The sequence below is a fragment of the Chamaea fasciata genome, unplaced genomic scaffold (assembly GCF_029207755.1).
Source record: "Chamaea fasciata isolate MVZ Bird 193981 ecotype frontalis unplaced genomic scaffold, bChaFas1.0.hap1 SCAF_4, whole genome shotgun sequence".
In the NCBI taxonomy this organism is placed as follows: domain Eukaryota; kingdom Metazoa; phylum Chordata; class Aves; order Passeriformes; family Sylviidae; genus Chamaea; species Chamaea fasciata.
The window spans coordinates 68,436,050-68,457,452 of NW_027094089.1; the positions used below are offsets into that span (position 1 = coordinate 68,436,050).

The window sequence follows — 21,403 nt, forward strand, 5'->3', positions numbered from 1 at the left end:
TATGCTGTTTCCATTTCCACCTGGAAGTGCAGCTGTGTTGCTGGGGGTGAACATAAAGGTGTAAATATAAGTGGGCCATTTTTTGCTTTAGTGGTAGGAAAGTAAACCAAGAGCAAGTCCTCCTTCCCCCTGTGATTTGCCTTCTAGTAAAATTTTAGTACATCTTGGTGCATTAATGGCCAGTTGTATTTAGGGAACACAGCAATTTTATGAAATACCATCTCAGCCCTGCAATAGTCCTTTATTTCCGAACAAAGCAAGCGTGACAGAGGCAGTGAAATGGAGAACTGTGGTGAGGCAAGGGAAAATATTAGCCTTCGGGTTTATCCATCGCTATCTTTGGAACTTGGAGCTGTCATTTTTGATGCAGCTTCGGCTGAGTCTCAGTAACACGGACGCTTTCATTGACATCAGCACCGAAGCAGCTCCGGAGGTGCAGCCGGCGCCAGGAAAGCTGCTTCCCTCTCGGACTGTACAGACACGGCTGTTTTGAGGCTTTTGACTCCCGTGCGACAAGAAGACGATGAATTCCTTGATTCCTCGCACTGCTTCATTCTCGCAGGGAGCTGTCGCTGCGCGGCCGCTCCTTTGTGTCGCTGCAGCTCCGCGGGTACCGGCGAGGGAGGAGGAGGAAGAGGAGGAGGAGAAGAAGGAGGGGTTGGTGGCAGCGAGGTCCTGTGGCGACAGCCGAGCCGGAGGCAGGGTTCGTGTGCCGCTCGGGGTCTGGCAGCTGCTGCTCGTGGCTCTCCCGTTGGTTTGCCCGCTGCCTCCCTGTTTTTGGAAGGACGGCTGAGGGTCCGAGTGGAGAAAGTAAGTGTGACTGCACACATGGGAATGCAAATGTATGGCTCGGGGGGGGGGGGGGGGGGTGGGGGTGGTTGCGTTTTCTGTACGGGATTAAATTACTGCTTCTTTCTTCTTGTTATTCTTCTTCTCCCTGATATTATTGCCATCGACGTCGTCGTTTTCCAGTAGTTCAACTGAGGTTTGATTTTAACTCTTTCATTAAAGAAAATGAAGCAAAATCATATAGAGAGTAATAATGTCCAGCGTGAAGCGATCTGGCTGGAGACTTTCAGGCAGGATTACCTTCGGGACTTTGGAACCGGGGAGGAAATAAATAGTTTCTTTCTATCCCAGAGGCTGTGACTAACTGTAGCCATTTCTGGGATTCAGCCTAGGAATTCAACGTCCTTTTGCCCTTTTGTTTTTTTAAAATTCTTTTCCTTTTAATTGCCGGCGATCATAGGGCTCTTTGCAGTTTTAAGGGGCTATGATACTCAGTAATGTACCTGCACGTGTCAGAGGAGTTTAACTTTCACTGTAAAGCAATTGTTTAAACTTAAATTTAACCCTGTGTTGCACCCTCTGGGGGTGCTGATGGTGCATGCAGGATGTTTACCAAGTAGTGTCTCAACTTGATTGTACAGGGCAATCCCGCCATTCCCAAGTCATTAAACCAGTGAAAGCAGAGCACATATCTATTAGAGATTACTTGTTTTGGCAAGGATGTTTGCAGCCTGTCCAAGGTCCGTTGGAATAAACAGGAAAACTCTCACTGATGATGACTCATGTCTGTGGGCTTTGGACCAGTGCACGGTTTTGGAAATGTGCTCTGCCAGGTGGAACTCTGTAGGTAACCTCCCACAGCACACTTGGCTTGTAAAGGGAGTAGGATGAAGTGGACAGTAGTGTCAGACAACGACTTGTGGGTTTGTGGCTTGCTTTAAATACATTTGCTAATTGCATGTGTGTTCCTTGGGGTTTTACATGTCATTGATCTTTAATTAATTACTAATGGCTCAATCTGTTGCTGTTTGCGAGGCTGATGAGTCAAATTGCAGCCTGTCTTTCTGCAGTAATTGTTTTTGTGATGGCTTCTCGGGATGTGCAGTGTCTGCTCTGAAACTTCCAGGTCGTGGGATGCTTTTGTCTGGGGGTTTGCAGGCATTGGACTCACCTGGGAAGACAGAGATCAGCTGTCAGAAGGGACATTTTCTAATACCTTTTCTGATCTCTTGCTTAGGCCACGGGATTTCACAAATAAATTCTGCACACAACTTCTGTGAGGTCTCCACTTGACCTTATGGACAGGCTCCATCCATGGCAGAGCTTCAAGCATCTTTGAGCCACTGCCTGGTGGCTCACAGGCTTGAGCTCTGAAAGGGTGAGTAGTATCTTCCATTTAAAGTGGCTGTAATTACACTGAAAGCTAGTTTGATCTATCAAAATATGGTTTTGAAAATAATGCCTATTAAAACACATCAAGGTAACTGTAGTTATTGTGGCACTTGTGTTGGCAGAGTCACTTCCTCTTTGAATTTCTATAGACTCTCCTCTCAGCAGTTGCAGAGAGATGTGTGTAGTTTCTGTAGTAGCTGAAACTTCAGCTATGTTTGCAAACTCATCTACGTAGCCTGTTCGTTGCAGTCCTGCAGAGTCTCTCGCTACAAATTTTAGGGAGGGCTGTTTCTGAATGATGTTCTGAATGGATTCATCCTCAGACCACCATTGATCAGATGGCAATATTACCCTAAAGATGACTGTAGCTAGTTGGAGCAGGCCCAGAAGAGGATGCCCATTGTGGGCATCCTTCCCTTAAAATAAAACTGATTATAGACCAATGAAAAGTATCTGCGAGTATCACAAAGTGGTCATGGCAGATTTCTGCTGCCGGGAGGGTGTCCTGCTTTCCTTATGGAACCTGGCAGGAGGAAATGCTGCTGTTGCTTAGACCCACAGTCTGAAAGGGGAAAAATTATTTTTGACACATTGCAGGAAGATTTGTCACAAAATCAGAGTGCTGAAAACCACCAAAGTGATAATAAGAACGCTTATCAAGGGATTCTTGCATTGCTTCCGTGTCATCCTTGCTGTGTCAGCCCCCTTGGTGTTCTGCTATAGATATTTTTTAGTGCCCTTGCTATGATACACCCCTCCACACAGCAAAGAATTTCCTATCTTTCCCTCTTGTGATTACTGAACCTGTTATCACAGCAACACAAAGCAACAGGAGGGGGAAAAGAGTATCTGGTATCTCTCTCACTTAGGTCTCATTTCAGCTTTGTGCAAGGCAATGTAGACCAGAATTAATTACTAATTCTAATTATACTTTGTGTCTTGGAGATATTGATGATACTTTCAATTTCAAATTTATGCATCTGAAGCTTGCTTTGTTGTTTGTTTTTTTTTGTGTTCACTGCAGCAACAACGCCAGCAAAATTCTTAAACACATGCCTATTTTAAGCCTGCCAGCAGTCCCTTCAACTTAATTCAGCTGAGTGGTCCTGGGTGGCCCAGGGCAATTGTTTAATATAAAATTCTCTCTGTCCTGATGGCAGTCAAGTATTTTCAGGGTTTTGAGGGAAGAGAAGGGGAGGGGAGAGAAAGGAAGGAGTCATTTATTCCTGAAGCCTAACATGACTTGGCCAAGCTCTTCTAGGTAAACCCTCAAAATGGGGTTTCTTGTGTGTTAAAAATTATGGTGTCTTGATTCTTGCTTCCACCCTGAAAAAACCCTGGTTTTCATGTGATACTCGTTCATTCCAGAGAGTTTTAGAAGGCCTTGTTCATTCCCACACTTAGTTATAATAAAATCACTGTTAGATCTGTGCCTCAGACGTGTCTGTTTCTGACCTGGAGTGTGTCCATGCCTTGGCACTTTAGCATCCTTCCACTCTTCCTTGTCTTCACTTTTTTTCTACCTAAATCTCTTGCACATTCCTGGGGTTTTTTTCCAAATTTACCAGTATTTACCCCATAGTTTTTCTGTCCTTGATAGCCTTCCTCTGCTTAAATGTAGCTGGCAGAACCAGTATATTTGCCAGCATCATTACTCTGTTTTTGTGTTTTCTCTCTTCACTGTCAGCCTGAACACTCGGAGCAGCTCAGGACGAGGATTTCAGGTACCCCTCTGTGTTTGTCCCCATGCTTGGACATCAGCATGCACTGCTGTGGTGATGGCAGTGACACATCTTTGATTATGTCTTAGAGAGTTATGCCAGTGGAAAACTGTTTGTTTGGTTTCTGGTAGGACCAATTTGGGGGATAATTCAGCACCCAAATTGGACCAGTGTGAGTTACCAGTGGAAAGGAGGGAGGATCACCAAGGATCAGCACCAGGGCTGAAGAGAATGTAGTCCTGAGACTGATGAAATTTGACTAATATGGGGAAACCATGGCCTGTTTGGTTTGCTGAACATCACCTCATAAATTCCTGATCTTTGGACCTTCCCTGGCTCTTGAACTGAAAGCTGCTCCTTCCCATCCTTTTTTTTTTTTTTTTTTTTTTTTTTGATATATGGATGTTGTAATGAATTCCCATCTAAGAGCAGTGGATTTGTTATGCTCTGTTCTGAAAGATGATGATTACTAGCATGCGTCTTTCCTAACAACCAGCTTCCTCTTGGAGTTGTCACTCAGTTTGATTTGCTTATACCGCAGATTAGCAATATCAGACTTATTCCTGCTGGTGAAACCCAGTGCTTGACACCCTGTATCTCAAAATACACCAAAAGGATGAAGGGGCTATTTTTAAAACAGATTGTGGCCAAAAAGCTTGTAGCCTGTATGAAATGATGAAGGAAATAAGTCACACTTGAAAGAAGTGATAGCAAAAGAGGCTACAGTTTACCTGTCTTTAAATTCACTATTAAATTGAAATTATGAACAAATCTATCCCTGATGTTACCATGTGGTAATATGCATGAATATCTGTTAGCCTTTGTCTCATTTGAAATGCTCTTCTGGTTTTTTGTGAATTAGTATTTGGTCCCCAGCACTGAAACTACCACCGTAAGTTATCTGTATTAAGTTTTAAAGACTACCTCCATCAGTTTTTAACAATCTCCACTTATTAAATGTATTACTTAAACACTTTTAAAATATCATTTCCTATGATTTTCTGAAACACCTTTAAGCAGCTGTATTGCAAGCTGCTTTCACTGCATTTTGGAAGAGCAAGGTTTTGGGCAGCAGTGGCTGGGGAGGTGCAGAGTTTTTACTAATTCACAGAGAAATAGTCCTTTCTTGGGTCACTTACAGGTCAAAGCTAGCAAAAAAATACCAGAGATGTTGAGTGAGCTTTGACAGATAAATAATCAGTATAACTCCAGCCAGTCTTCAAAAAGGCAATTTTCATTCAATCAGGTATTTAAAAGGAGAGAGTTATCTCTAAATTTGTATACCTGTGATTTAAAAGTATTATCCTTTAACACAGCTATTTAGTCCTAGTGATTATTCAAAATGAGGTTTTATATTTTCCTTTTGGTTTCCAGCATTGTAAGTGACTTTATCTTGTACTTCTGCTCCTTTGGATTGAATTCTGCTGTCTGCACCCCAGTGTCTGTGTGAGGAAATTTGCTCTTGTGCAGCCACTGCCAATGCAAACTCAAAGAGCAATTTGTAGAGAGCTTTGAACATTATGCTCATACTTTTTATCAGAAACACGTAAGAATTGCAATTCTGCTATCTCTCTGAGGATAATATTAGCAGAGTTCTCATCATCTTTGCACTGTCCTTACTGGAGTTTTAGCTTTGTGTTAAGAGCTCTTCTGGAGGCATTCCATAAAATTAAATGGAGATTATAACTAATTGGTTTCTATAAGCCACTGTAAAAATTTGAATAATAAGTTGAGGAAATTGTCTTTTTGAAAGGGTTATTTTTTTTTCCTGCTCTTGAAAAATTTAATCACAAAAGAGTTTTTTTCTCTCCTGTCTTATAAAACTTTTATTAATGGCAAAGAATCATTCCTTATATGTCTTAAAAGAAAACTGTAAACCATAAGAAATAAGAATCAATGTGATTATTGAGCATAATTTATATCCCTAAAGTTTCAGTGATGCAAAAGCCCATTACAGGACCACTTCCAGTATCTTATTTATTATATTCTGCTGATATTAGTAATGGTGAGTTTCTGGCTAGACATGTGAAAAATGAAGTTTTCATATTTAAGATCTAATACTTAAACTTTGAAAATCCCACCAAAAAAAAAAAAAAAAAAAAAAAAGAAAAAGAAAAAAAAAGGAATGGGGAGGTGAATCAGTGGTGTAACATGAACCAGGAAATGTCACAGCTTTTAGAAGCCAAACTAGTGCATTTTGGGACTTTTGCTATTGTCCATTGGTGTTCATCTGAAATCCAGTATGGGCTGAATTTCTCTTCTTAGGAACAATCCTAGGAAGAACAATTTCTTTAGTCATTCCCCATTGTCTGCAGAGAGAATATTTCCATAGTGAGGAAAAATTAAGAGTGCTGTAGTTTTTTGTGCTGCTGACCAAATCTTTGCAGCAAGATCTTCACTGGACCTTCTCTGATTTTTGAGTCTTCTCATCTCTGCCTGTATTTCCTTGTGGAGTAGCTGAGTCTTGCTATTCTTATCTGAAAATACATTTAGAGGGGATTAGCTGAGGCATGGGAGTCAAGACTTTTGAAATGCATGGCATTATAATCTGAAATAATTCAGTAACCCTGTTAGGGATAGTTTTTAATTTAATCTACTCATATGGAAAAGTGAGAAATACAGTGTCAAGGGGAAAAATACTTACATGTAATCAGGTAAAATTTAGGTAGCTACTTTTACTTAAATTCCTATATTACCTCAGATTCTGTTTTACTTAGTTAATCTTAGCTGTTAGGTGTCTGTAGCCCAGTCCAAGTATTTGGCTCTTGTTTGGACGAACATGATTACTTCAAGTAATTTGCCAGTGTTTTTTTTGCTTGCAGTTTAGTCAGAGAACCCAGTGGCTATTCAGATTGATTTTTTTTTTTAATGTATGAATATTTTAAATGGAACTCCTTTCTAAAAGGTATTTTTATATTTAGGATCAGTAAAGGATTACAAACTGACCTGTGAGCCAGAAGACGAGAGGCAGAGATGCTTTCTCAGATCGTGAGATCCTCAGCATTCCGTAGGAGAACCTTAAAGTTTCTATAGGAAGTGGGAAAAGAAACTGACTCCATTTATCTTTGAAATTCAGTTATTTAAAAAAAAAAAAGGGGGGGGGGAGGGGAGTGGGAATAAACTTGGTATTCATTTTAGCAGAATTTTGGAGCAAAACAGAAATCTCTTCTGCCTCCCAGCTACTTTCAGGGTATTTACTAGTGCCAGACTGAGACTAGCTCTGGTTACTGATAGGAATCATTTCCTCATGCTAATTTAGGTGGTTGAATAGATGCCCAAAAGCCTGGAGTTGTTTAGATAAAAGTAGGTAGAGTTATGAAGCTACTGAATTTGAATCTGTTATGAGAGACACTCATCAGTCACTCACTGGAAGTCCTGAGCAGAAATAGCCCAAACACGGGGTACACCATGCAGGTGACTGCTGCAGCAACCTGCAGAAATTTCTGGGCTCTCATTTTCACATATAGTTCTCTGGACTGAACACTTTTGACTTCAGGCAATACACTTTCAGTCAGCCTCTCAAGCCCTTTTGAAAAGAGCATTTGGGGGGCATTTTTCTTGTCAGGGGACTTCCAGTGCCATGGAGGGTTTTAGTAAAGTTTCAGATCCACAGTCTTCATCACTTTATGGATCTGATCATGAAGTCTGTAGACATGACCTAGAATTCCCTCCCTTTTCAAGCTACAGATTTGTGTACTGACAGTGGGAAGGAGTTTGAGGTCTGGCTGCCCAGTGTTCACAGTCATCCTAACAGAGGCTGCTGCAAACACATCTGTGGCTGTCCAGCCAGCCTTCCCTGTTTGTGCTGGGTCTTCCTGGGGTGGGGGTAATTCCCTTTAGTAGAAGCCCATAAATTGCTGAGGTTTTGGGTTATGGCTGGACTGGTGTTGTCAAGGTTTTTGCTCTCTGTCCCTCCCCTGCCTCCTGCCCCCACAGTGAGCAGGGTGTAGGTTTTTGGGGGATGACCTGTGCTGGCCAAAGGGCTTCCCACAGAATATGTTGTCATGCCCAGCAGTAAAACCTTGGGTAGGGGAAGGTGGATTGGGGTCCACAACTGGCATAAAGTTTTCACTGACTGTTGTATTTATTAGGATCAGTAAACACAAATGAATAAATAAATACTGCTGTGAAGCTGTGACAGCCCAGGCAGTCTGCAGAATGTTAGAATTGGTAATTTGTAGAAAGCTAGTATAGAAAAAGGGTTGTACCATATTTCACCCCTGCAATGGGATTTCATCCAACATTTTACGTTTTATCCAGGGTTATGGCACCGTACAGTGGCTGCCAGTCTCCACTGGGACCACTAATCTCCATCATTCCTTTTACTTCTCTCTAAAGCCCTTTTTCCAGTTTAGCTTCATTTTTCACCTATTAAACTGTTGAGTCCTGTCCACACAGCTGAGAATCTCCCTGGTGTCATGGGTTTTGTAAAGCGCATATTATTCTATTCCATCTGGGTGGAGCAGAATTGCTTATCTTCGCTCAAATGGGTCAGTGTCACTTATCAGATGGTGGAGTGCTACTTATCTCTCTTCATTGTTTCACTACTTCCATGGGAATATCTTCTGCTAATGGACCATTAAGAGCTCATCAATGACGTTACACATTACACTGCACTATTGTAAGATGCTCCACACAGGGAGGAGGAGCCAAACCATCTTAATCTAGGAGTTAAGGAGCCACAGTCCCACTAGGTATCCAGTTTTTCCACCAAATCCCTGGAGGAAGACCGGACCCATCTCACCATTACTGGACCCTTTTTCTTCAACAGGACCATCTCTACTCCAACAGAACCACATCTGCCACTCCAGGAGGGCTTATTGTGAACTGCTTCCAACACCCTGACCACCAGGGTGTCAGGTTGTATTTCTGACTCTGTCAGGGTTTTCTAGGATTTCTTGTTTGTTTATTTGTTTGCTTATTCTTCTGTACTACAACATTTGTATTTTTAATATACCTAGTAAAGAACTGCTATACCTATTCCCAAAATCTTTGCCTGACAGCCTTTTAATTGTAAATTTATGATAATTTGGAAAAAGGGGGGAGGGGCTTACATTTTAAGGGAGACTCCAACCCTCTCTGGCAGATACCTGTCTATCTAAACCAAGACACCTGGGAATGTGGTGGCAAAACAAATCTTTTTCTTTGCTGTGAGTGCCACCACTAAAGCTGAAACCCGTTTCTGTTCTGTTAAGTGAGGTAATGGATAACCAGCAGTGAATTTGAATTCTGTCCTACAGGCAATTAACTGTCGATTGCTCTAACCTTGTTTTTCCCACTGGCCACAGCAGTCCTTGACACTGATTTGTTACTTTGTCTCTGGATGCCTCCATGGAACCGAATTAAAATCCTCTTCAAAGTCCCACATAACTTTGCCTGCTTGACTGTGGTTATGATTCAGGACAGCTCATGTAACAACACGTGGAACTCTGATTTCTTTAGAGGGCATTATAGCAAAGTTTATTGAAAGACAGATTCTTTTTGTACAATGCTTTAGTACAATGAATAGGATTGGTCCTTTAGAGCATCACCTTCTTGTAAACATCTTTACCAGTAAAAAAGTTGGGGAAACACCAGGTGTCAGGAGGAGACTATCCACAAGGATGGGTTCCATGAGAAACCATGGGTTCCTCCTCATGGTTTCCCAGGCCAGAATGTTACGTGCCTAGCTTTCTCACAGGCTTCAACCCATTGCCTGGAGCCTAAAATCCATTTTCTGACCACAGTCAGTTCCTACGCTTGACGCCTCTCTTCTGTAGCGTGTTATAGCCACTTGTATAATCTCTCTGACCATTCAGGCCTGTCTCACTCCATCCTTTGACAGAGTCTCTTGTAATCATCTCTGTGTCTTCATTTGTGCTGCCACATGTCAGAAGGTGTTCATGATGTTGTCCTCCGAAGGTTCTTGCTGGTACAGTGGAGATGGGCAAGATGACTTCTGGAGGTCCCCTCCCAGCCTCAGCCTTTCTGTGATTCCACTTGGAAGTGCTATGCTCGACCTTTCATCCAGCAGCTTTCAGCATTAGCTATGTATAATTAGAGCTGATCCATTTTAGTTAAGCACCAGTCCTATCTCATCATTAATTACTGTAACATTATAAAAGGGGAATTATCTAGATGTGAGCACCATTTGCCTAAATAAGCTGTCACATTTCCCTCTAATTTACACCCTGTTGCTTTATTGTATTTGGATTAAACTGCCCTAGGCTGAGGAGTTTACTTATTATTCCTATCTGGAAAATATTTCATATATTAGCACAACCATTAAGAAATAAGCAGTAAATAATTTTTGGGTGCAGTGAAACTATCACTTCATAGCTGTGGCCTTCCAGAGGCATGTTGCTGCAAGTTTGTACATGGTGTCCATGTGTTGTGCTGACAGGTTCTGGAAAGCCAAAAGGAAACTTCAGCCCTAATCGAGGCTGAAGGTCTGCTCATGCACTGTCACCCATCCTGCTGTCCCCAAACAAACTGCTCCAGACCACGGGGGCATTTTGAGACTCTGACTTCACCTGTTGCCAAGAGGATTTCCAGATCTAACAAAGGCTGATTTGCACTTTTGCAGGTGGTGGCCTCCTCTTTACATTCTGGATATTTGAAAAATTGTTGTTGTAATGAGGACATGGTAAATGTATGTGTCCTACATTCCTTTAAATGTCCTACCCTAAAATTTTTGATAGTAAAAATGGTACAATTTTGTTTAACCTGAAAAAAAAAGGAATTATTTATCTATCTCTGAACTGCTGATTAGTCCCTGTAATATTCAAGATGTTTACGCAGCAGCGTAGAACAACAATAAAAGCATAACTGTGCTTAGAAATACAGGTTTGAAGGCTGGGCTGTTGACCTTCCCAACAGCCTGTGTTCAGTAACTGTACTTCAAAAGGATGAGGATGCTTTAAGTTTGTTCACTGAGGGAGTTTATAGACTCATGGTGTCTGTAGGTGATCAGTTGTAATGTGAATATTCTCCATCCTGTGTGTATTCTGTAGAATATGTATAGTAATCTGTAAATATGTGAACAAAACTTTTTTTAAAAAATCTATTTTCCTTCCTTTCTGAACTTAACAAGTAATATTGAAAACAATTCTGTCTTGGTGCTGCTTGTGACTAAATTAAGTTTTGGGAATCTTTATGAATAAAATCTTAATAGTGGTGCTAGGATTTAACACATTTCTTAGTTGCAGGCATAATGCTAAAGGAAAGTTGAATTATCCTTTGGCCCTTGTTGGACCAGTGAATCCGAGGCAACTTCTAGAGCTTCACCTTTACCAGGGTGCAATCCATGTTGCCAAGGAGAGTTCAAGGGTTTTCTGGGCATTTGTAATGAGGACAGAGGAGAGTGCTCTTTTATTTCACCTAGGCAGTTTGCAGTGGAGACATATGTAAGAATTTCAGCAAAAAACCCACTTTCAGCAGCACCCTTGAATCTGCAGGATCAGTTTAAGCTCAGAGTTATAGATCCATTGGATTTACAGACACAGCAGCCACAAATTGCATTGCAAATAGACCTGCTTGTCCTACCTCATTAAAAAAGGAATTTTGTGTGTTGTGTGAGCCAGTTGGTCTATTAAGCAAATGCTGATACTCCTCCTTTTTCATGTCTTTTAGTTTCTTTGCATTGTGCTGGAGCAGCCAACAGAGAGTCTACCACCAGTGAAAATGTGGGGATTTAAAGCAGGAGACAAAATCTTGAATGGAAACAATCTTTCAGAAAACTGCATCTTAGTACAGAAAGAGATCCTGTGAACATACTGCTGTCTTCTTTCAGGAAGAGTTATATTCTGGCTCACTCTGATCCTCCCTACAATTTGTTGTGTCTGTGTAAATGTTTTGTGGGAATCAGCAGAAAGTTGGCGTTTGTCCACTAACTTGTAGTAAATACAAATATTCTCAACCTCTCTCCCTTCACTCTCAGTAACAAATGAATTTAATAGGACTAAATATAAGTCTTTGCCAATCCTCTTCTAGTACACATAGATATTTTTCCTTTTCTATTCCTCTCTCAGTTCTGAAACTGAAGCTTCCTAGTAGACAAGAACTTTGAGTAGTTTTTGATATTTTCTGATGATTTTAATGTCTGAATGAATCTTTGTGTCCATGTGGTTACACAGACTTTCTCAGAATGAAAATCTGTCAGTGTTCAGGTGAAACCAATAGTTTAATCCCAAAAAGGAATCTGAGGGAGCATGTATGGGAAGACTGGAGTGGGAAGTGGAGCTTAAGCTTAGCAGCAGTGAACAGGAATTGTGCTCAGTGCGAGTTCAGGTGGAGAACAAGGCTCTGTCTGGAGGTACTTTGGATTTGGTAACATTTGTTTCACAGCTGACCTTAATGTGCTCACTTTCGATTGTGTTGCTCAGAGCACATCGCAGGGTACGTGGTGCTCCAAAAACAGGAAAAATTGTCCTACAGAACCATTCTATTTTAATAGACTAACCAACTTTTACACTTCATTTGTGCTGAATATTGCTGTCATGGCAGCATGGCCTCTGGAGAGAGCAAATTCAGCTGAGCAGCTAAAAAGGGAAATTTGCCAGCCTCTCCGCTGCAAATGGGAGAAAGCCAGGCAGTACTTCCTTCCACCTTGGTTTTATTATTTGTAGAACGAGTATGACTACCTGAAAGTGATGGCTTCATATTTTAGTAGTGGTCCACTTTGCTAGAAAGACTGTAGTAGCCTTGCATGCTACCCATAACTTCAGTAAAGTGACAATAGCAGAATTTGTTTATCTGTGATTGTCAAACCCTTCAGGACCTCTTCTAAGGCAGTACCAGATATGCTGTCTTACTTCTGTTTGTACATTATTACCCCTTTCAGCAGTAATCATCAATCACCGGGTTTTGCCTAATGGAATGGAATGAATGATACCCAAAGGCAAGAGTGATTTGTCTTTCCTTAGCTTTGCATTTCGCTTCCCTGTGCTGAAGAAGTTACATAGTTCTTTCTGCTTCACGGTTGGCTCAGCCTACTACATAAAGTGATCGTGATCAAAGCTTCACTTCAGAAAGGAGTTTGAAGAGGTCATCTAAAAAGGAAAGAATAGTTTTTCCTGGTTTTTAAGTCTTGCCAATCCTCAGTTGATTTTTGTAGTTTTACAAATGTATTCCCCCTTCCAAAAAAACTTCTGAATTTTGCTTTTTGGTTGTTTGGTTTGTCAAAATCCCCCCTCGATTTTGTTTTCTGTTTTGCCATTGATGAGTTACTGCTGGTTGATTACCATTTCCCTGTCTTCCTTTTCCCTCTCCTTGATTTGTTATGTTTCTCTTCTTCTTCTCCTTATCTCCTTCTTCTCTCTTATCCTTGGTGGTCTCCTCACACACACCCCTCAGGGCTTCCTTGCAGTAGGAACCACCAGCCCCTCTCAGTTCTAGCTCCTGTAATTCATGTTGGCTGCACAAGTTCTGGGACAAAAGGCCCTTGGCACTGCATTTTTCATGCTGACAATGATTTTTGTCAGGTGAACATGGCACTCACCCACTGGGATATTTCAAAGCTGATAAGCAAACCTTTTCTGTGGTACGTGCTAGTGCCTCATCCTATCAGAAACAGCAGAATTTATTTCATTAGCCACTGGGCAAAATAATTGTCCTCTACGGATGTCTGCTTCTGATAAATTCCCCTTATGGATCTGTGGACTTTTCCAGATGGAGCAGTAGGAAGATAAAGCACAATGTCTGCTTCATTTGATGTGATCCGGGATCCAGGCTACCCTCCACAGAGAATTCACTATTCCACAGGCAAAATTCCAGCCAGCTGCAGTGGGTTAGTTCTATTAAATTCATTACCCCACTGTAAACAGCAAATGGAAATACTGGTTTATTATTTAGCACCTTTTCAAGGGCAATATTTCCTTGCTGCATTTTGGACGCAGATCAGTAAAAAGACAACTTTTAAAGCAATGAACCGAGCCCTGGATTTCAACCTTTGTGTGGCCCTTGTCTTGCGTCTCTGTCATGGTGCCAACTCCAGTGCAGAGGGCACCAGGGCAGAATCCTCTGCTCTCAGTTTCCTGCCCAAGCACGTGTGACCAGAAGACTTTTGGCTCCTACTTTTCTCTGGTGCAGCTTGATTTATGGTCATTCAGCACAAATTATTGAAGTATTTTGCTGATTACCAAAAGGGAGATAAGAGTACTCTTGAATTGCTGCAAGTTATTTACAGAAACAAGAACAACATCCACAAATCCTGGGCTTTAGGATAACCATGAGCATGTATGGGATGGTGGCTGATTACACCTAATTGTGAACCTCTGGCTGGTAGCTTAATCCTATTATTTTTGAAAGACATTTTAACACCACAATAAAGATTTTCCAAGTGTTGTGCACAATATAGAGGTGTTTAAAAGTATGCCTGAGGATGTTGTGCTGTTGCCACCAGCATTTTCCTGGCCAGAATATTTTTTTCTTCCTCAGTGTGTTAGATTTTATAGTTTGGTTCACTTTTTAAGGGCTTTTGGCAGGTCCTTAATCTCTGGTCTCCATCCAGAAGAAGCAGCCAAAGTAAAGCTACGCCAAACCACAGCTACTGTGCTGATGATTTCTTCATTTTTATTACAGGCACAGATTACAGTATTTAGCAAGCAGTCATTCCCTGTCATTTGCAGCAGTGGCTCAGTTTCTCAGTGTCTTATTATCAAATAAAAATAATAATATTAGTCATAAAAAGTCATGAAAAGCCTAAAGTAGGGTCTTGGAACATAGTACTACACATAACATAGATGTGATCTGAACCAGAATCTGCTCTGTGAATTTGGTTTTCTATGCTTTTCTAAGGGAAGGGAGAACTTGGATTTTTTTTTTTAACTGATCTCCTTTTAAAAGCTTGTGTTTCTTGTGTTTGTGAAGAATCAGTAGCTCAATTTCCTTTCCAGTACTCTAAGATCTCACCACAAACTGTGTGTGTTCACATATGGACACACACACACACCCACACCCACACACACACCCACACCCACACACAAATATTTATGTTTAAGCCAGATGTTAAAATACTCGAGGCTGATTTACAGGATGTCTTCAGAGTACTGAAAAAAACTTGGAAATACTTTTGATTTCCAGTAATGACACGGTTCTGATTCAGCCTTTTCTAGGGGTGGGGGTGGAGGGTGGGGGGAGCAGCTGGGTGGGAGATAGCACCAGCTTTTTATTACATGCTACCAAAAATAAATTAGGATTTTCTTTACATGGAGACACAGTGATTACAAAAGAAATAAACCCATGCATTTTGTTTCTCCTTAAGTTCTCTGCCTGAAAATAGTTGGACTAAACCTTTGGGGTGTAGATGTGGTATTTCTTTTCAATCTCCTTTTGTACTTCTTCTTCTCACTTGAGGGTTCATTGAAATATACATAAATTGGAGAAAGAGTTTGGTCAGGCTCTGCTTGCAAGAACAGAGAAGAGTCTTTCATAGAGCTCTTTGTGTCCTTTATTTTTTATTAGAAGCTAGTTAGATTTAACAAACCCACACCCAGAATTTTAAATATTTCATTTCTTACTTGTTTGATCTCTTACTTTAAAGTATTATAGTCAAAATAGAGGGGTTTTTAGTCTGATGAGGTTTCCTGCTTCAGAAACAGAGAAGTCAAATCTCTTATATTCCTAAAAGCAGAGAGAAATACTTTCAGGGTGATAAAGCTGGGTCTTTATGTGAAAAGTGAGACTGTGAAAAATTTTCCTGTCATTTGTAGATCTTTTTAAGGGGCAAAAATCCAAATTGGCAGCCTTGCGGGTCAGCCCTAAACCTATGTAATTTCAATCTTTCCTAAACTCTGTTTTCCTCATAAGAATTACCATTTCTCATCACTCTGGAAAGAGACAGAATCTTTCCGCGCTGTTAAAAACCTTCTGACTCCCAGGTAGCTTTTGAAACAGGAAAGCAGAAGTTGTGTGTGTGTGTGTGTGTCTATGCGTGTGTAACTTAACTTTTCAGCATACAAATATTTGCCAGAATGTTTGCTTTCTGTATTTGCAGGGGCTGCTGCTTCTTGTGTGATAAGGACAGGCAGCCTCTGAGCCCAGCTCAGTCTTCCCCAACACCTCTGTAAGACATTAACTCAGCAAGAATGAATGAAGAGGTTTAATTTTTTTCCTAGGAAGTGTTTCCTCCTAGCTGGAGGCTTTTATGAAAGAGATTTCTACAGAATAAAAAGAAAACAAAAACAAAAACAAAACCCTTCATGCATACAGTGAAAATCCAGTGTCTTGCTCTTTTCCCAGAGGGTGGGAAAGAGGCTTAGCTTTACAAACATTTTCAAATCTCTGTTTTCCCATTAGCTTTGTCTATCGACCTCCCTAATTTTTAGATGCCACTAGTTGCAGGCCTTCTGTGTACGACTTGCATGGGAGGCAAGAGCAGCTGGGTGAAGAGGGGAAGAGAAGTTACCCAGCAAAAGAGAGTTTTAGCACAAGGAAACAAAGCTTAAGCCTGAGATGCAGGAATTAAAGGGATAAGAGAGTACAAAAATTGTGTATATCTGAAAGGAAAAGATTAAATGCACTGAATTCCACTGAGGAAAAGACACTGCAAACTCAAACAAACAAACAAAACCCCAAACAAACAAAAACAACAACAGCAACAACCCCCCCCCCCCCAAAAAAAAAAAAAAAAAAAAACCACCAAAACAAACCCCAAAAAAACAAATAAACACTTCCAGGAGAAGGACTAAGAAGTGCTAAGGTCACAGTATAAATTACTTATCTCTTTCCGATTTCAAGGAAGAAGAGATTTACATTAGGTTGATCCACAAGCTTCCAAAGAAACCTTTAAACCTGAAATTGTTTCACAGATTTTTGCCTGTTAAAGGAAGAGCAGGGAAGGTGCTGATAGGAATGGCAGCAGGGGCTATTCCAGCTGCCTCTGAGCAAATTTTACAGGCACATTGGAACAGGGAGCATGAGTCCACAAGTCATTCATTAGCCCCAGTGCCAGCTAGTCCTGAGTATTTTATTGTTGACAGCACTTTTGGTTGAAGTCCTTTCCCCTTACCAGTTGCTGGTCTGTCAAAATCAGGGAAGAAAAAGCTGTGCCTGCTTAGCACACTTAAAAATAAAACTACAAACCTTTTTTTACTTCATAACTATGAATTTTTTCTCCTTTTTAAAGGGGAAAGAACAGAGTGACACAGATGAGGATTATAGCTTGTTTTGTGGTATAGTGTTATGGTCTTCTCATAAGTAGGTATAACATCCAGTTCACTCATCTTCTGAACATTCTTTAAAATTAAATAGCCATCTCAGATAAAGCAATTGCTACTTGCTGATGAGTAGCTTTTGCAATTCCTGGCAGTGGGTAGGAAATTGATAAGCGTGCTATACCTGCTGTAGTCCTCAAGACAAACTATTGCATATAAAAATTTCTGTCTAAATTGCAAACTAAAAACAACATGAGAATTAAAAAACTCCTATATGGAAAAAGTCTTTGTCCCAGAGCCACTTACTGTTTTGTGTGGTTTGTTTGGGTTTCTTTTGTTAAGTGACCTGGAAAAGTGAGTTTTTCTGGTAAAATTGCCGTAGTTCCTCTCACCATTCATCATATGCTGTGTGTTTAAAAACATAATTCTCTGCTGTTGGATGTTGCGCTGTCATGCAAGTACAGGTGAGCTCCACACACCAGGAAGTCTCTCTGTTTGCTGTAATGCATCTTCTGTGGCCTCAGCTAGAAGAAGAATAGTAAAAAAGAGCAAAATAACTTCACATTTATTTTAATTTTGTACCTGGAAGCTGTCATGCAGCCATTTATGTGGCATGTACACGGCATGAGAGATCCTCTTGTTTGCTGCTGGATAAACAGGAGAGTATCACAGGTTGTGAGGCTTTGGGGGTGAATTATGGACGGGTGAAAAAACCCAAAACCACTGTGAAGAGCCTGAGAGAAAGCAGAGGGGACCAGTTTCAATTTTCTCTTGGACTGTGTAGCATGGCTTGTTCTGTTGGGGTGGTGTGACATGCACAGTTCTGGTGTCATATATTGGGTGTGGGGTGACTGTGCAAAACACCCAGTGGTGGAAAGGCTTTATTTAATAATTTTTTCCTTCATTATTCTCCTTCTTGGTAGAAAGGAAAATAACATATCTCTGTAGACAGTGCTGTCAGAGATGCACTTACTCTCTAGGACAGAGAGCACTGCATTTGCCTTTGGCCTTTTTATAGCATTCTTTCTGGCCATGCAGTTTTCTTAATGGAGTCACGTGTCTGATCCTTTTAGCTGAAAGAAACATTTCAGCAATAATGGCTAAGAAAGAGTTAGGGATCTGTGTGTGCAAGAGAGGACTTCAGGAATACTGTGGGATGCAGCTGTAAATGCCCAGGTGGTTGTGGCTCTGCTGAAAGGATGAGAAGTCTGTAAGGATGGAATAGGAAAACAAAATTTTAAAGCACTTAATGAAATACAACAAGATTGCAGCTAACCTGTGCTCCTTTTGCCATATGTGTGGGTTCTAATTTGAGTTGTTTATATTTCTATGAAAACACAAAAGAGGCATGTAAAAAAGAGGATGGAAGGGCTCAGCACTATCAGTTCTGTCCTTCCATGGTCACTTTTTAACCATTGAGCTGTTAAACATCTGGGAGCTAGAAGTGGTAGGAAAAGGTTATTGAGCAGTCAGCTCTTTCAAAATCCCGAGTTGTTTAGAGAATAGTGATGCATTTCACAATGAATTAGTTTTTCTCCAGTTGAATACCCCTGTGGGAATAAGTTTGATTGATGCACAGTTCACATGCAAAATTAGGCATTGCAGAGATTTCATGGGTACATTTCCCCAAGTTTTTAAAGTACTTAATTTACAAAGTAGTGAGAAGAAATAAAAAAAAAACCCCAACTTTTCAGGGAAACCTCTGTTAGCTTCAGAACTTCCATCCAAAGATGCCCAGGGAGCTACAGCACAGGAATTGTCATTCTGGGTTTAGAGGAAAGGAAGAAAAATATATTCAGGGGGAAGCCTTCTTGTTCATTTTGCTTTGCATACATAGGTTTTCAGATGTTAATGTTTGTGACTGTGGTTTGGAGAGGAAAGGATTTGTACACAGGGTTTGTATTTTTGTTCTTTTAACAGTTCCCTCCATGAAAGAAAATTACTTTCACACGGTCTACTAAGATACATGGGAGAGAACAGGAATATGTTTCTAGGTATGGAAAATGCTCTTTTTTTAGGCATGCTAAGCTTTGAAATCTTCTTGTGAAGTTTTTATGCTAAATGTGACAAAATAACATGAAAGTAAATACAGTAGCTTTAAAAGGCAGAAGTCACAGTCAGTGATAACTGTGCAACATTTGAAATGTGATATTGAAACTGAAAGTTGAATACCAGAAATAAAAATCATAGGGATGGATAATCTGAAGTACATTTGGATATATCATCTAATTATTGTGTTTTAAAGGTTCCTGAAGCTTTTCTCCCAGAAGAAAATGAGAGAAAAGGTAGGAGAGGATGGGTTTGAATTTTGTACAGTGAATAGTTATATATGTGTCCATGACAGAACAAGAACTCTTTATTTGGCCGTATGATCTCCAGAAAATAATACTGGGGGCATGAGGGGTGTCTTCAAAGTTACAGAAAATTAAAGAAATGATAGTGGTTTTGCAGTGTTGCCATGTATGCATGGCAAAAGATACCCACTCAGTGCTTCTGAATATGTTTGGGATAGTCATAAAAGCCTCACAAATGCATTGTACTCAGTTTTGTTAAATAATTAAACACATGTTGTGGGACTGAACCACTAAAAGCTCTGTGTGAGTGCTTGGAATTCATTTGGTGGGAGAAGCAGTCCTCGAAAGGCAGCCCTCATCCACAGGGGTTTCTCAAGCAGCTTTCATCCATAGGGGTTTCTCAAGCAGCTTGGCTATGTTTAGCCAACAAAATCTCCCTCCTGTATTGTCAGGAGGGCTAAACAAATAAACTTTTGATTTTACTGCCATGAGTTTAGAGAATGTGTTTATTAGGGCTAGGAATAATCAAATGGGCTGTGAGTACCTGGTGCTTTCTTTTTGCATCATGCAACTGAATGCCCTTCTGGTTCTGCATAATTGAATTTTGGTAAAGCAAAACATTCATAGAGAGAAGCACTGAAAAGCTTAAAATCATCTCTGGCTTTTATCTAAGCTGTGGTTCAAAAAACCATGCTGCTCATAGATGCTGATGCTATTCTGGAACTGCATGGTAATTCCCAACCAAACCCAGATATAATGAAACTGCATGCCAGCTTTTCTTGCATTAAAGCTTTAATAGAAAAAGGTTGGTCAACTGAGCCAGAGATCTGCCCCCACAACATTATGCTTAAGTCACTTTGAGCTTGCCAGAGTAATGCATCTCGTGGAAGCCTGTTTTCCATCTGCTAGTCTAATGATACATTAAGCTATAACAAAACATCAATTCCCAGAGCCTCAAAATATTGTCCCCTGTGTCTGTGGCATTGTGATTGACTGGATGAATTTTGGAGCAGTGAGCAGCTACATATGTAGATGGTTATACAGGACTGAATGATGAGCTAAATACTCTTTGCTTGAAATTTCTATCCTGCTGTAGTGCTGAGGCAACTAACCTGTGGTGTAGATAGAGCATAACTTTAATTTTCGCATTGTGTAACCTCACCTGAACTGTTAGAAAGGCTTTTCAGCCTGCCCCAGGACTGGTATGAGGCATTTCTGGCTGATTTGGGTTTTCAGATGCTGAAAGTAAAATTAGCCACCCACTATTAGACACAGAATAGCTGAATATCAAGTGAAGAATCAGGGAGAAATAATAATAATTTTGTCAGCTGGTGCAAAGGAGCTGAGTTTAATTGCTGTAAATTTTTTTTTATAGAATGATTAGCATTTCTAATTAGCAATTTTGTAAACTGGGTTTCCAACCTGTTCTGCAAACATGCAGAATATTTGATCTTGCCAAGAACCTACTGAGAAGGACTTTTTTAAGCAGTAGGATGATGATGGCCAATGCAACAGCAAGGAAATCTTGACCCTACTGAATTCAGTTGCAAACCTGTCCTGAAAGTCAGTGGATTCAGATCATCTTAGGATCAGAGCCTCTGAAAGTTGCTGGAAGTAGGTGAAAACTCCTGGTGGAATCTGTGCTGAGGAAGTCAGCAGGACAGGATGGGTTCCTTTTCTTCTTTCCTCTGCTTATGTTGCATTATATGATTTGCATCTGGCTAAACTCCCTCATGATGAACTTGCCTCACTGTTTTGCTGCTGGGCTTTGTTCCTGTCTCAAATTTCACAAAAATCTGGGGTTTTTCCATCAGTGTGGAGTTTTATAAAACAGCTGTCTTTGTTTTTCAAGAGTCATGAGCCTGATGCTACTGTTGGGTCAGTCCAACAGAATGTGACAGGACCAAGCTGCTGGACCCCGTTAGGTGCCAAATAAATTTTGGAAGAAAGCAACTCTGTTGTTTTGTATCCTGTTTTCTTATATATGCCTATATATATGCCTATATTTTCTTGTATGGTGCCTAGGGATGCAATTACTTAAAAATTTAAAGCCTAAAATTAAAAATAGAGTTAT

At 40.6% G+C, this 21,403-nt stretch overlaps 1 protein-coding gene across 4 annotated transcripts in view; it reads left to right on the top strand.

Moving 5' to 3' along the window:
- Positions 1 to 544: 544 nt before the first annotated feature.
- MARCHF3 (membrane associated ring-CH-type finger 3) overlaps positions 545 to 21,403 on the top strand; it is a 58,572-nt gene continuing 37,713 nt past the window's right edge. For 2 of the 4 annotated variants that reach the window (XM_066181868.1, XM_066181867.1), the window contains exons 1-2: positions 722 to 810; positions 2,027 to 2,167. The gene's annotated coding sequence lies outside the window, so the exon portion shown is untranslated. Of the gene's footprint in view, positions 811 to 1,637; positions 1,713 to 2,026; positions 2,168 to 21,403 lie in introns of those variants that run through there. The other 2 variants (XM_066181869.1, XM_066181871.1) reach the window with 2 other exon arrangements.